A 15,540-nucleotide genomic window follows, 5' to 3' on the forward strand; every position below is an offset into this window, starting at 1 on the left:
GGCCTCCACAGTCACCAGATCTCAATCCAATAGAGCATCTTTGGGATGTGGTGGAACGGGAGATTCGCATCATGGATGTGCAGCCGACAAATCTGCGGCAACTGTGTGATGCCATCATGTCAATATGGACCAAACTCCCTAAGGAATGCTTCCAGCACCTTGTTGAATCTATGCCACGAAGAATTGAGGCAGTTCTGAAGGCAAAAGGGGGTCCAACCCGTTACTAGCATGGGGTACCTAATAAAGTGGCCGGTGAGTGTATATAGCTTATGTATAGTCACTGTAGCCTATATGTATAGTCCCTGTATAGTTATTTAGTATATATATAAACAAAAATGACAAATATAAACAAAAGCACAAATGGTTGTGTACAAGGTGTTTGTATTTTTATCCAGTAAATAATCAGAGACTGTTCACCAGTAGATGGCAGTACAGTCTAATACAAAACAAGCCCTGAAAAGGCAGCAAGTTAAGATACCTTACAAGTGATGCATATTATTTTTCATTTCAAATATCAAACAACATATAGATGCTATTTTTTATTTTATATAAGAGTGCAATTGTGTGTAGTTCATTGGGAAATTATATAAAAAGAAACATGTCAAATAAAGATGAAGAGACTAAGAATCATTACTATAAATTCTATGATTCAGTAGTGCCAAAATAAATCTTTCGGTTATGTTAATCTTATAACCATTAAAGAAATCAGAGGAAGATGTCATTTATATAGAGACGATAAATATTTTTTTCATTCTGTAGAAAGTAAATAAAGTTGGTTCTTTCAACCTAAATAATCTAAATGTGATAAAGGTCAAAGATTTTTTTTCATCAATATTTTCAGATGTGGACATCTCATGTATCACTGTCTTTGTATGACTTGGTATGTTTTTTATTGTTACACATGTGTGCAATCCTGTTTAGAGAGTGCTTCTCTCTCTCTCTCTCTCTCTCTCTCTCTCACTCTGTCTCTCTCTCTCTGTCTTTTTTTTAACCATTTCTGCAGGCATTGATCGCATATGGCTCCTTGTCTTGTTTGTCACTCACTTTATTGCCTGCTGCTGAAGAAACAGCCATGTCCTTCGACAAGGTCCCACACAATACAGACAGGAAGACAGCCATATCTCTGTATTTACAGAACACTGCTTATTTGATGGTTGCTGGCATGCTGCAATGTGTTTGACCAAAGAGGCTACTGTCTATCTATCCATCATATATATTCAATCTTATAATACTGTAACTATATATATATATATATATATATATATATATATATATGAACAAACATACATACATACATATATTTCAGTAAACAGTCTGTCTTTAGTCATGCAAAAAAAAAAAGTCACAATTCTTTAAAAAAGGTTATGGATTGTGAATGGACACTGGGGAAATTCAGTCCTCCTAAGCATCATCTGTTGCGTCCATGCTAGTGCTCCTTAATTGTTTTGGCCACAATCCAGTGCTGGAGCTCTCTTTAATTTAGCTCAAATGTTCCAATAGAAGCACAGATTGACAGTTTAACTTAGCCACGGATCTCTGCTGCATCCTGGGCCTGATGCAAAATGAAAGTCATTGCCTTCATCTGGGCTGGGCGGAGCATCTCCTACCAGCCGGTTACATCAAGATAATTGCTTGTGAAAGAACGAGATTAGTTCTCTTTGAATCTGATTGTGTGAATTGGATGATGGTATAACAAGCATGACCTTGTTCTCTGCCTGCAGAGTAAATAATTAGGGTCTGCATATGGGCAGCATTACCAAGCTCAGAAGTGACAGCCTCTAACAGGAGAGACTGAACTAATCGAACTTACTGTCTTCTTGAAATGAACCAAATTGAAATGACCTCCTCCAAAGCAAAAACAGGTCCTCATCAAGAGTTCTCAAGAAAACAAGCTACACTTATTACTTCAAAATGAATGGTCTGGTGGCCTAACAAACCACAGGACACAGTGCTCCATCAAACATTTCAAATATAATCAGAGTTTTGCATGGGTTTTTGCATACACTCATAAAAATAAATGTTACGTTTTTTTTCTATTTTTTTTTTTTATCAATGCCCTAGAAAAACCATTTTGGGCTGAAAAGAACAATTTATTGTTAGTTTGAAAAACTTTTTAATAATATGAAGAACCTTTTCCCAACATAAATAACCTTTTGTGCATTGGAAAGATTCCATGGATGTTAAAGGTTCTTCATGGAACCACATCACAATGAAGTGTACACTGTAAACATGAATATGCTTTATCTAATCAATAGAATTGTGGCAACAGATTACAAGCAATATTATTAATTAAATTTAACAAATTAGAATTGAGTAATAATTAATCAAATTATTCCTTAAAAGTTAACCATTTAAAATACGTTTTGATTAGATAAAGCATATTAATTTTTACAGTGTATTTTAATAGCATACAGTATTTGCACAATCTGCTTATTTTTTGTTAAATGTCTATAAAATAATATCCATCTATTACTTTTGAAAGTAAATGAATTCTGATTGGTCAACATTCAACTTTTTTTAAGGTCAGATAGTCTCTTTAAACTAAGTAGGCAGCTCTTGGCAACAACAAGAACAGGTCTTGAAGGTCTGAATTATGTGTTTTGTATGCTAGAACATTCTACAAATAAATATTACAAACATCCCTTTGGCATTACCCCAATAGCAAAGAAACAACAACAACAACAACAACAAAAGCAAACTTATCCAATTTGTTCCTTTCTTCTGCTGGCTCTTTTTAAAGTTCCCACTAGAGCCTGATGGTCTTCGACAGGCTTCAAGCTGAGCCATTAAAGAGCCTGATGGAGACGGCGGCAGTAATTGTCACACGGGAGGAAAGAAAGGTATAGCCACTACACAGGCTTTTAAATGAGCTGATTGGATCTCTTTGGTTGCCAAAATTGAAATGAGTACCAGCAACGTCCCACCTCTATTTTCCTAGCCTCACTCGGTTATTACATGGCCTGAAATGGGGAGAGGGGATAGGCCAGAGTGCCTTTGTTCTCCGCAGCACCGCATTCTCTCCCGTTTTTAGCACTCCCAATAGTGCGGTGCTTTTAAAGAAGAGCCTTGGGAAATGAGCTATCTACACTCTACATGCAGGGAAAACCCTGCCATTAATCTTTAATTAAGACTCCTGCAGTAATAGGAGAGAGATAGCAGAGAGGTCTGCTAACAACATGAGACCGACAGTGTATGAGTACATTGAGTACATCAAAAACAGGTCCTCTCATCATTTAACAGACTTGGAAGAGGACCCATGACTCTTCAGCAAGAAAGATCATTTTACTATTGTTATACACCGTATTGAACTTACCGAAATATTGATGTATTACGGGGTTGCAACTGTAATGGATGTGTAATATTTCCATGATAGCGAGGGCAATCTGTGTTTGGGTGTATTGATCACACCCTCACTGGAGAATATGGATTAATATCCTGCCTAATGGCTCATTGCTTGCAATTTGATCCTTAACACTCTCTATTCTGCCTTAAAGTTTATGTAAAAGAAATAGTCATTGCAAATTAAAATTAGAAGGCAGAAAGTTTACTTAATTAAGGGAATATTTGTTACATCAACTTAAAGTTGGTCTTTTAATGAAGATAAAACAGTAAACTCCATAATAATAATAACAACAACAAAAACAACAATTTGAGATTGATTCAATTAGTTATCATAGATACTGTGTGTATTCTCATATAAGGGGTGTAACGAGATACCAACTTGTCACGATTCGATACATACTAAACTCACGATACAATATTTTTACGATACTCCAAGAGATATGGTGAAAAGGTTAACCCCCTCAGACCTGAATTATGTTTCAAGTTTCTGAAAAATATAAAAGTACATTTTCCCAGCTCATGAGGTTTCTATATTGAGATCCCACATAGCGTTTATGCCATTATAAATATCTCAATATCTCAGCTCTGGAAGGGTCTAGAGCCTCCATTTTTGCACTCAGGTCAAAGTCTCATGGCCCTCTATCATAATCCAGAGTTTTGAGAAGATTGGAGAAACTTAATTTTTCGCCCAAAAACGAAAAAAAAAACGAAAGGGGTACCACTGTCGTTTTTTTTTTGGGTCGAATCTTTGAGTTTCGATATCTCAGCTCTGGAAGGGTCTAGAGCCTCCATTTTTGCACTCAGGTCAAAGTCTCATGGCCCTCTATCATAACCCAGAGTTTTGAGAAGATTGGAGAAACTTAATTTTTCGCCCAAAAACGAAAAAAAACGAAAGGGGTACCACTGTCGTTTTTTTTTGGGTCGAATCTTTGAGTTTCTAAATCTCAGCTCTGGAAGGGTCTAGAGCCTCCATTTTTGCACTCAGGTCAAAGTCTTACAGCCCTCTATCATAATCCAGAGTTTTGAGAAGATTGGAGAAACGTAATTTTTCGCCCGAAAACGAAAAAAAAACGAAAGGGGGTAACACTGTCGTTTTTTTTTGGGTCGAATCTTTGAGTTTCGATATCTCAGCTCTGGAAGGGTCTAGAGCCTCCATTTTTGCACTCAGGTCAAAGTCTCATGGCCCTCTATCATAATCCAGAGTTTTGAGAAGATTGGAGAAACTTAATTTTTCGCCCAAAAACGAAAAAAAACGAAAGGGGTACCACTGTCGTTTTTTTTTGGGGTCGAATCTTTGAGTTTCGATATCTCAGCTCTGGAAGGGTCTAGAGCCTCCGTTTTTTCACTCAGGTCAAAGTCTCACAGCCCTCTATCATAATCCAGAGTTTTGAGAAGATTGGAGAAACTTAATTTTTCGCCCGAAAACGAAAAAAAACGAAAGGGGTAACACTGTCGTTTTTTTTTCGGGTCGAAATTTTAAATTTTGATATCTCAGCTCTGGAAGGGTCTAGAGTCTCCATTTTTGCACTCAGGTCAAAGTCTCATGGCCCTCTATCATAATCCAGAGTTTTGAGAAGATTGGAGAAACTTAATTTTTCGCCCAAAAACGAAAAAAAAAAAACGAAAGGGGTACCACTGTCGTTTTTTTTTTGGGTCGAATCTTTGAGTTTCGATATCTCAGCTCTGGAAGGGTCTAGAGCCTCCATTTTTGCACTCAGGTCAAAGTCTCACAGCCCTCTATCATAATCCAGAGTTTTGAGAAGATTGGAGAAACTTAATTTTTCGTCCGAAAACGAAAAAAAACGAAAGGGGTAACACTGTCGTTTTTTTTTCGGGTCGAAATTTTGAATTTTGATATCTCAGCTCTGGAAGGGTCTAGAGCCTCCATTTTTGCACTCAGGTCAAAGTCTCATGGCCCTCTATCATAATCCAGAGTTTTGAGAAGATTGGAGAAACGTAATTTTTCGCCCGAAAACGAAAAATAAAACGAAAGGGGTAACACTGTCGTTTTTTTTTCGGGTCGAAATTTTGAATTTCGATATCTCAGCTCTGGAAGGGTCTAGAGCCTCCATTTTTGCACTCAGGTCAAAGTTTCGTGGCCCTCTATCAGAATCCAGAGTTTTGAGAAGATTGGAGAAACTCAATTTTTCGCCCGAAAATGAAAAAAAACAAAAGGGGTAACACTGTCGTTTTTTTTTCGGGTCGAAATTTTGAATTTCGATATCTCAGCTCTGGAAGGGTCTAGAGCCTCCATTTTTGCACTCAGGTCAAAGTCTTACAGCCCTCTATCATAATCCAGAGTTTTGAGAAGATTGGAGAAACTAAATTTTTCGCCCGAAAATGAAAAAAAACGAAAGGGGTAACACTGTCGTTTTTTTTTCGGGTCGAAATTTTGAATTTCGATATCTCAGCTCTGGAAGGGTCTAGAGCCTCCATTTTTGCACTCAGGTCAAAGTTTCGTGGCCCTCTATCAGAATCCAGAGTTTTGAGAAGATTGGAGAAACTTAATTTTTCGCCCGAAAATGAAAAAAAACGAAAGGGGTAACACTGTCGTTTTTTTTTCGGGTCGAAATTTTGAATTTCGATATCTCAGCTCTGGAAGGGTCTAGAGCCTCCATTTTTGCACTCAGGTCAAAGTCTTACAGCCCTCTATCATAATCCAGAGTTTTGAGAAGATTGGAGAAACTTAATTTTTCGCCCGAAAATGAAAAAAAACAAAAGGGGTAACACTGTCGTTTTTTTTTCGGGTCGAAATTTTGAATTTTGATATCTCAGCTCTGGAAGGGTCTAGAGCCTCCATTTTTGCACTCAGGTCAAAGTCTCATGGCCCTCTATCATAATCCAGAGTTTTGAGAAGATTGGAGAAACGTAATTTTTCGCCCGAAAACGAAAAAAAAAACGAAAGGGGTAACACTGTTGTTTTTTTTTCGGGTCGAAATTTTGAATTTCGATATCTCAGCTCTGGAAGGGTCTAGAGCCTCCATTTTTGCACTCAGGTCAAAGTTTCGTGGCCCTCTATCAGAATCCAGAGTTTTGAGAAGATTGGAGAAACTCAATTTTTCGCCCGAAAATGAAAAAAAACAAAAGGGGTAACACTGTCGTTTTTTTTTCGGGTCGAAATTTTGAATTTCGATATCTCAGCTCTGGAAGGGTCTAGAGCCTCCATTTTTGCACTCAGGTCAAAGTCTTACAGCCCTCTATCATAATCCAGAGTTTTGAGAAGATTGGAGAAACTAAATTTTTCGCCCGAAAATGAAAAAAAACGAAAGGGGTAACACTGTCGGTTTTTTTTCGGGTCGAAATTTTGAATTTCGATATCTCAGCTCTGGAAGGGTCTAGAGCCTCCATTTTTGCACTCAGGTCAAAGTTTCGTGGCCCTCTATCAGAATCCAGAGTTTTGAGAAGATTGGAGAAACTTAATTTTTCGCCCGAAAATGAAAAAAAAACGAAAGGGGTAACACTGTCGTTTTTTTTTCGGGTCGAAATTTTGAATTTCGATATCTCAGCTCTGGAAGGGTCTAGAGCCTCCATTTTTGCACTCAGGTCAAAGTCTTACAGCCCTCTATCATAATCCAGAGTTTTGAGAAGATTGGAGAAACTTAATTTTTCGCCCGAAAATGAAAAAAAACAAAAGGGGTAACACTGTCGTTTTTTTTTCGGGTCGAAATTTTGAATTTCGATATCTCAGCTCTGAAAGGGTCTAGAGCCTCCATTTTTGCACTCAGGTCAAAGTCTTACAGCCCTCTATCATAATCCAGAGTTTTGAGAAGATTGGAGAAACTAAATTTTTCGCCCGAAAATGAAAAAAAACGAAAGGGGTAACACTGTCGTTTTTTTTTCGGGTCGAAATTTTGAATTTCGATATCTCAGCTCTGGAAGGGTCTAGAGCCTCCATTTTTGCACTCAGGTCAAAGTTTCGTGGCCCTCTATCAGAATCCAGAGTTTTGAGAAGATTGGAGAAAATTAATTTTTCGCCCGAAAATGAAAAAAAACGAAAGGGGTAACACTGTCGTTTTTTTTTCGGGTCGAAATTTTGAATTTCGATATCTCAGCTCTGGAAGGGTCTAGAGCCTCCATTTTGCACTCAGGTCAAAGTTTCGTGGCCCTCTATCAGAATCCAGAGTTTTGAGAAGATTGGAGAAACTCAATTTTTCGCCCGAAAATGAAAAAAAACGAAAGGGGTAACACTGTCGTTTTTTTTTCGGGTCGAAATTTTGAATTTCGATATCTCAGCTCTGGAAGGGTCTAGAGCCTCCATTTTTGCACTCAGGTCAAAGTCTTACAGCCCTCTATCATAATCCAGAGTTTTGAGAAGATTGGAGAAACTTAATTTTTCGCCCGAAAATGAAAAAAAACGAAAGGGGTTACACTGTCGTTTTTTTTTCGGGTCGAAATTTTGAATTTCGATATCTCAGCTCTGGAAGGGTCTAGAGCCTCCATTTTTGCACTCAGGTCAAAGTTTCGTGGCCCTCTATCAGAATCCAGAGTTTTGAGAAGATTGGAGAAACTCAATTTTTCGCCCGAAAATGAAAAAAAAACGAAAGGGGTAACACTGTCGTTTTTTTTTTCGGGTCGAAATTTTGAATTTCGATATCTCAGCTCTGGAAGGGTCTAGAGCCTCAATTTTTGCACTCAGGTCAAAGTTTCGTGGCCCTCTATCAGAATCCAGAGTTTTGAGAAGATTGGAGAAACTCAATTTTTCGCCCGAAAATGAAAAAAAACGAAAGGGGTAACACTGTCGTTTTTTTTTCGGGTCGAAATTTTGAATTTTGATATCTCAGCTCTGGAAGGGTCTAGAGCCTCAATTTTTGCACTCAGGTCAAAGTTTCGTGGCCCTCTATCAGAATCCAGAGTTTTGAGAAGATTGGAGAAACTCAATTTTTCGCCCGAAAATGAAAAAAAAAAACGAAAGGGGTAACACTGTCATTTTTTTTTCGGGTCGAAATTTTGAATTTCGATATCTCAGCTCTGGAAGGGTCTAGAGCCTCAATTTTTGCACTCAGGTCAAAGTTTCGTGGTCCTCTATCAGAATCCAGAGTTTTGAGAAGATTGGAGAAACTCAATTTTTCACCCGAAAATGAAAAAAAACGAAAGGGGTAACACTGTCGTTTTTTTTTCTGGTCGAAATTTTGAATTTCGATATCTCAGCTCTGGAAGGGTCTAGAGCCTCCATTTTTTCACTCAGGTCAAAGTCTCACAGCCCTCTATCATAATCCAGAGTTTTGAGAAGATTGGAGAAACTTAATTTTTCGTCCGAAAACGAAAAAAAACGAAAGGGGTAACACTGTCGTTTTTTTTTCGGGTCGAAATTTTGAATTTTGATATCTCAGCTCTGGAAGGGTCTAGAGCCTCCATTTTTGCACTCAGGTCAAAGTCTCATGGCCCTCTATCATAATCCAGAGTTTTGAGAAGATTGGAGAAACGTAATTTTTCGCCCGAAAACGAAAAAAAAAACGAAAGGGGTAACACTGTCGTTTTTTTTTCGGGTCGAAATTTTGAATTTCGATATCTCAGCTCTGGAAGGGTCTAGAGCCTCCATTTTTGCACTCAGGTCAAAGTTTCGTGGCCCTCTATCAGAATCCAGAGTTTTGAGAAGATTGGAGAAACTCAATTTTTCGCCCGAAAATGAAAAAAAACAAAAGGGGTAACACTGTCGTTTTTTTTTTCGGGTCGAAATTTTGAATTTCGATATCTCAGCTCTGGAAGGGTCTAGAGCCTCCATTTTTGCACTCAGGTCAAAGTCTTACAGCCCTCTATCATAATCCAGAGTTTTGAGAAGATTGGAGAAACTAAATTTTTCGCCCGAAAATGAAAAAAAACGAAAGGGGTAACACTGTCGTTTTTTTTTCGGGTCGAAATTTTGAATTTCGATATCTCAGCTCTGGAAGGGTCTAGAGCCTCCATTTTTGCACTCAGGTCAAAGTTTCGTGGCCCTCTATCAGAATCCAGAGTTTTGAGAAGATTGGAGAAACTTAATTTTTCGCCCGAAAATGAAAAAAAACGAAAGGGGTAACACTGTCGTTTTTTTTTCGGGTCGAAATTTTGAATTTCGATATCTCAGCTCTGGAAGGGTCTAGAGCCTCCATTTTTGCACTCAGGTCAAAGTCTTACAGCCCTCTATCATAATCCAGAGTTTTGAGAAGATTGGAGAAACTTAATTTTTCGCCCGAAAATGAAAAAAAACAAAAGGGGTAACACTGTCGTTTTTTTTTCGGGTCGAAATTTTGAATTTTGATATCTCAGCTCTGGAAGGGTCTAGAGCCTCCATTTTTGCACTCAGGTCAAAGTCTCATGGCCCTCTATCATAATCCAGAGTTTTGAGAAGATTGGAGAAACGTAATTTTTCGCCCGAAAACGAAAAAAAAAACGAAAGGGGTAACACTGTCGTTTTTTTTTCGGGTCGAAATTTTGAATTTCGATATCTCAGCTCTGGAAGGGTCTAGAGCCTCCATTTTTGCACTCAGGTCAAAGTTTCGTGGCCCTCTATCAGAATCCAGAGTTTTGAGAAGATTGGAGAAACTCAATTTTTCGCCCGAAAATGAAAAAAAACAAAAGGGGTAACACTGTCGTTTTTTTTTCGGGTCGAAATTTTGAATTTCGATATCTCAGCTCTGGAAGGGTCTAGAGCCTCCATTTTTGCACTCAGGTCAAAGTCTTACAGCCCTCTATCATAATCCAGAGTTTTGAGAAGATTGGAGAAACTAAATTTTTCGCCCGAAAATGAAAAAAAACGAAAGGGGTAACACTGTCGTTTTTTTTTTCGGGTCGAAATTTTGAATTTCGATATCTCAGCTCTGGAAGGGTCTAGAGCCTCCATTTTTGCACTCAGGTCAAAGTTTCGTGGCCCTCTATCAGAATCCAGAGTTTTGAGAAGATTGGAGAAACTTAATTTTTCGCCCGAAAATGAAAAAAAAACGAAAGGGGTAACACTGTCGTTTTTTTTTCGGGTCGAAATTTTGAATTTCGATATCTCAGCTCTGGAAGGGTCTAGAGCCTCCATTTTTGCACTCAGGTCAAAGTCTTACAGCCCTCTATCATAATCCAGAGTTTTGAGAAGATTGGAGAAACTTAATTTTTCGCCCGAAAATGAAAAAAAACAAAAGGGGTAACACTGTCGTTTTTTTTTCGGGTCGAAATTTTGAATTTCGATATCTCAGCTCTGGAAGGGTCTAGAGCCTCCATTTTTGCACTCAGGTCAAAGTCTTACAGCCCTCTATCATAATCCAGAGTTTTGAGAAGATTGGAGAAACTAAATTTTTCGCCCGAAAATGAAAAAAAACGAAAGGGGTAACACTGTCGTTTTTTTTTCGGGTCGAAATTTTGAATTTCGATATCTCAGCTCTGGAAGGGTCTAGAGCCTCCATTTTTGCACTCAGGTCAAAGTTTCGTGGCCCTCTATCAGAATCCAGAGTTTTGAGAAGATTGGAGAAAATTAATTTTTCGCCCGAAAATGAAAAAAAACGAAAGGGGTAACACTGTCGTTTTTTTTTCGGGTCGAAATTTTGAATTTCGATATCTCAGCTCTGGAAGGGTCTAGAGCCTCCATTTTGCACTCAGGTCAAAGTTTCGTGGCCCTCTATCAGAATCCAGAGTTTTGAGAAGATTGGAGAAACTCAATTTTTCGCCCGAAAATGAAAAAAAACGAAAGGGGTAACACTGTCGTTTTTTTTTCGGGTCGAAATTTTGAATTTCGATATCTCAGCTCTGGAAGGGTCTAGAGCCTCCATTTTTGCACTCAGGTCAAAGTCTTACAGCCCTCTATCATAATCCAGAGTTTTGAGAAGATTGGAGAAACTTAATTTTTCGCCCGAAAATGAAAAAAAACGAAAGGGGTTACACTGTCGTTTTTTTTTCGGGTCGAAATTTTGAATTTCGATATCTCAGCTCTGGAAGGGTCTAGAGCCTCCATTTTTGCACTCAGGTCAAAGTTTCGTGGCCCTCTATCAGAATCCAGAGTTTTGAGAAGATTGGAGAAACTCAATTTTTCGCCCGAAAATGAAAAAAAAACGAAAGGGGTAACACTGTCGTTTTTTTTTTCGGGTCGAAATTTTGAATTTCGATATCTCAGCTCTGGAAGGGTCTAGAGCCTCAATTTTTGCACTCAGGTCAAAGTTTCGTGGCCCTCTATCAGAATCCAGAGTTTTGAGAAGATTGGAGAAACTCAATTTTTCGCCCGAAAATGAAAAAAAACGAAAGGGGTAACACTGTCGTTTTTTTTTCGGGTCGAAATTTTGAATTTTGATATCTCAGCTCTGGAAGGGTCTAGAGCCTCAATTTTTGCACTCAGGTCAAAGTTTCGTGGCCCTCTATCAGAATCCAGAGTTTTGAGAAGATTGGAGAAACTCAATTTTTCGCCCGAAAATGAAAAAAAAAAACGAAAGGGGTAACACTGTCATTTTTTTTTCGGGTCGAAATTTTGAATTTCGATATCTCAGCTCTGGAAGGGTCTAGAGCCTCAATTTTTGCACTCAGGTCAAAGTTTCGTGGTCCTCTATCAGAATCCAGAGTTTTGAGAAGATTGGAGAAACTCAATTTTTCACCCGAAAATGAAAAAAAACGAAAGGGGTAACACTGTCGTTTTTTTTTCTGGTCGAAATTTTGAATTTCGATATCTCAGCTCTGGAAGGGTCTAGAGCCTCCATTTTTTCACTCAGGTCAAAGTCTCACAGCCCTCTATCATAATCCAGAGTTTTGAGAAGATTGGAGAAACTTAATTTTTCGTCCGAAAACGAAAAAAAAACGAAAGGGGTAACACTGTCGTTTTTTTTTCGGGTCGAAATTTTGAATTTTGATATCTCAGCTCTGGAAGGGTCTAGAGCCTCCATTTTTGCACTCAGGTCAAAGTCTCATGGCCCTCTATCATAATCCAGAGTTTTGAGAAGATTGGAGAAACGTAATTTTTCGCCCGAAAACGAAAAAAAAAAACGAAAGGGGTAACACTGTCGTTTTTTTTTCGGGTCGAAATTTTGAATTTCGATATCTCAGCTCTGGAAGGGTCTAGAGCCTCCATTTTTGCACTCAGGTCAAAGTTTCGTGGCCCTCTATCAGAATCCAGAGTTTTGAGAAGATTGGAGAAACTCAATTTTTCGCCCGAAAATGAAAAAAAACAAAAGGGGTAACACTGTCGTTTTTTTTTCGGGTCGAAATTTTGAATTTCGATATCTCAGCTCTGGAAGGGTCTAGAGCCTCCATTTTTGCACTCAGGTCAAAGTCTTACAGCCCTCTATCATAATCCAGAGTTTTGAGAAGATTGGAGAAACTAAATTTTTCGCCCGAAAATGAAAAAAAACGAAAGGGGTAACACTGTCGTTTTTTTTTCGGGTCGAAATTTTGAATTTCGATATCTCAGCTCTGGAAGGGTCTAGAGCCTCCATTTTTGCACTCAGGTCAAAGTTTCGTGGCCCTCTATCAGAATCCAGAGTTTTGAGAAGATTGGAGAAACTTAATTTTTCGCCCGAAAATGAAAAAAAACGAAAGGGGTAACACTGTCGTTTTTTTTTCGGGTCGAAATTTTGAATTTCGATATCTCAGCTCTGGAAGGGTCTAGAGCCTCCATTTTTGCACTCAGGTCAAAGTCTTACAGCCCTCTATCATAATCCAGAGTTTTGAGAAGATTGGAGAAACTTAATTTTTCGCCCGAAAATGAAAAAAAACAAAAGGGGTAACACTGTCGTTTTTTTTTCGGGTCGAAATTTTGAATTTTGATATCTCAGCTCTGGAAGGGTCTAGAGCCTCCATTTTTGCACTCAGGTCAAAGTCTCATGGCCCTCTATCATAATCCAGAGTTTTGAGAAGATTGGAGAAACGTAATTTTTCGCCCGAAAACGAAAAAAAAAACGAAAGGGGTAACACTGTCGTTTTTTTTTCGGGTCGAAATTTTGAATTTCGATATCTCAGCTCTGGAAGGGTCTAGAGCCTCCATTTTTGCACTCAGGTCAAAGTTTCGTGGCCCTCTATCAGAATCCAGAGTTTTGAGAAGATTGGAGAAACTCAATTTTTCGCCCGAAAATGAAAAAAAACAAAAGGGGTAACACTGTCGTTTTTTTTTCGGGTCGAAATTTTGAATTTCGATATCTCAGCTCTGGAAGGGTCTAGAGCCTCCATTTTTGCACTCAGGTCAAAGTCTTACAGCCCTCTATCATAATCCAGAGTTTTGAGAAGATTGGAGAAACTAAATTTTTCGCCCGAAAATGAAAAAAAACGAAAGGGGTAACACTGTCGTTTTTTTTTCGGGTCGAAATTTTGAATTTCGATATCTCAGCTCTGGAAGGGTCTAGAGCCTCCATTTTTGCACTCAGGTCAAAGTTTCGTGGCCCTCTATCAGAATCCAGAGTTTTGAGAAGATTGGAGAAACTTAATTTTTCGCCCGAAAATGAAAAAAAAACGAAAGGGGTAACACTGTCGTTTTTTTTTCGGGTCGAAATTTTGAATTTCGATATCTCAGCTCTGGAAGGGTCTAGAGCCTCCATTTTTGCACTCAGGTCAAAGTCTTACAGCCCTCTATCATAATCCAGAGTTTTGAGAAGATTGGAGAAACTTAATTTTTCGCCCGAAAATGAAAAAAAACAAAAGGGGTAACACTGTCGTTTTTTTTTCGGGTCGAAATTTTGAATTTCGATATCTCAGCTCTGGAAGGGTCTAGAGCCTCCATTTTTGCACTCAGGTCAAAGTCTTACAGCCCTCTATCATAATCCAGAGTTTTGAGAAGATTGGAGAAACTAAATTTTTCGCCCGAAAATGAAAAAAAACGAAAGGGGTAACACTGTCGTTTTTTTTTCGGGTCGAAATTTTGAATTTCGATATCTCAGCTCTGGAAGGGTCTAGAGCCTCCATTTTTGCACTCAGGTCAAAGTTTCGTGGCCCTCTATCAGAATCCAGAGTTTTGAGAAGATTGGAGAAAATTAATTTTTCGCCCGAAAATGAAAAAAAACGAAAGGGGTAACACTGTCGTTTTTTTTTCGGGTCGAAATTTTGAATTTCGATATCTCAGCTCTGGAAGGGTCTAGAGCCTCCATTTTGCACTCAGGTCAAAGTTTCGTGGCCCTCTATCAGAATCCAGAGTTTTGAGAAGATTGGAGAAACTCAATTTTTCGCCCGAAAATGAAAAAAAACAAAAGGGGTAACACTGTCGTTTTTTTTTCGGGTCGAAATTTTGAATTTCGATATCTCAGCTCTGGAAGGGTCTAGAGCCTCCATTTTTGCACTCAGGTCAAAGTCTTACAGCCCTCTATCATAATCCAGAGTTTTGAGAAGATTGGAGAAACTTAATTTTTCGCCCGAAAATGAAAAAAAACGAAAGGGGTTACACTGTCGTTTTTTTTTCGGGTCGAAATTTTGAATTTCGATATCTCAGCTCTGGAAGGGTCTAGAGCCTCCATTTTTGCACTCAGGTCAAAGTTTCGTGGCCCTCTATCAGAATCCAGAGTTTTGAGAAGATTGGAGAAACTCAATTTTTCGCCCGAAAATGAAAAAAAAACGAAAGGGGTAACACTGTCGTTTTTTTTTTCGGGTCGAAATTTTGAATTTCGATATCTCAGCTCTGGAAGGGTCTAGAGCCTCAATTTTTGCACTCAGGTCAAAGTTTCGTGGCCCTCTATCAGAATCCAGAGTTTTGAGAAGATTGGAGAAACTCAATTTTTCGCCCGAAAATGAAAAAAAACGAAAGGGGTAACACTGTCGTTTTTTTTTCGGGTCGAAATTTTGAATTTTGATATCTCAGCTCTGGAAGGGTCTAGAGCCTCAATTTTTGCACTCAGGTCAAAGTTTCGTGGCCCTCTATCAGAATCCAGAGTTTTGAGAAGATTGGAGAAACTCAATTTTTCGCCCGAAAATGAAAAAAAAAAACGAAAGGGGTAACACTGTCATTTTTTTTTCGGGTCGAAATTTTGAATTTCGATATCTCAGCTCTGGAAGGGTCTAGAGCCTCAATTTTTGCACTCAGGTCAAAGTTTCGTGGTCCTCTATCAGAATCCAGAGTTTTGAGAAGATTGGAGAAACTCAATTTTTCACCCGAAAATGAAAAAAAACGAAAGGGGTAACACTGTCGTTTTTTTTTCTGGTCGAAATTTTGAATTTCGATATCTCAGCTCTGGAAGGGTCTAGAGCCTCCATTTTTTCACTCAGGTCAAAGTCTCACAGCCCTCTATCATAATCCAGAGTTTTGAGAAGATTGGAGAAACTTAATTTTTCGTCCGAAAA

The sequence above is a fragment of the Pimephales promelas genome, chromosome 10 (genome assembly GCF_988280905.1).
Source record: "Pimephales promelas chromosome 10, fPimPro1.hap1.1, whole genome shotgun sequence".
NCBI lineage: Eukaryota > Metazoa > Chordata > Actinopteri > Cypriniformes > Leuciscidae > Pimephales > Pimephales promelas.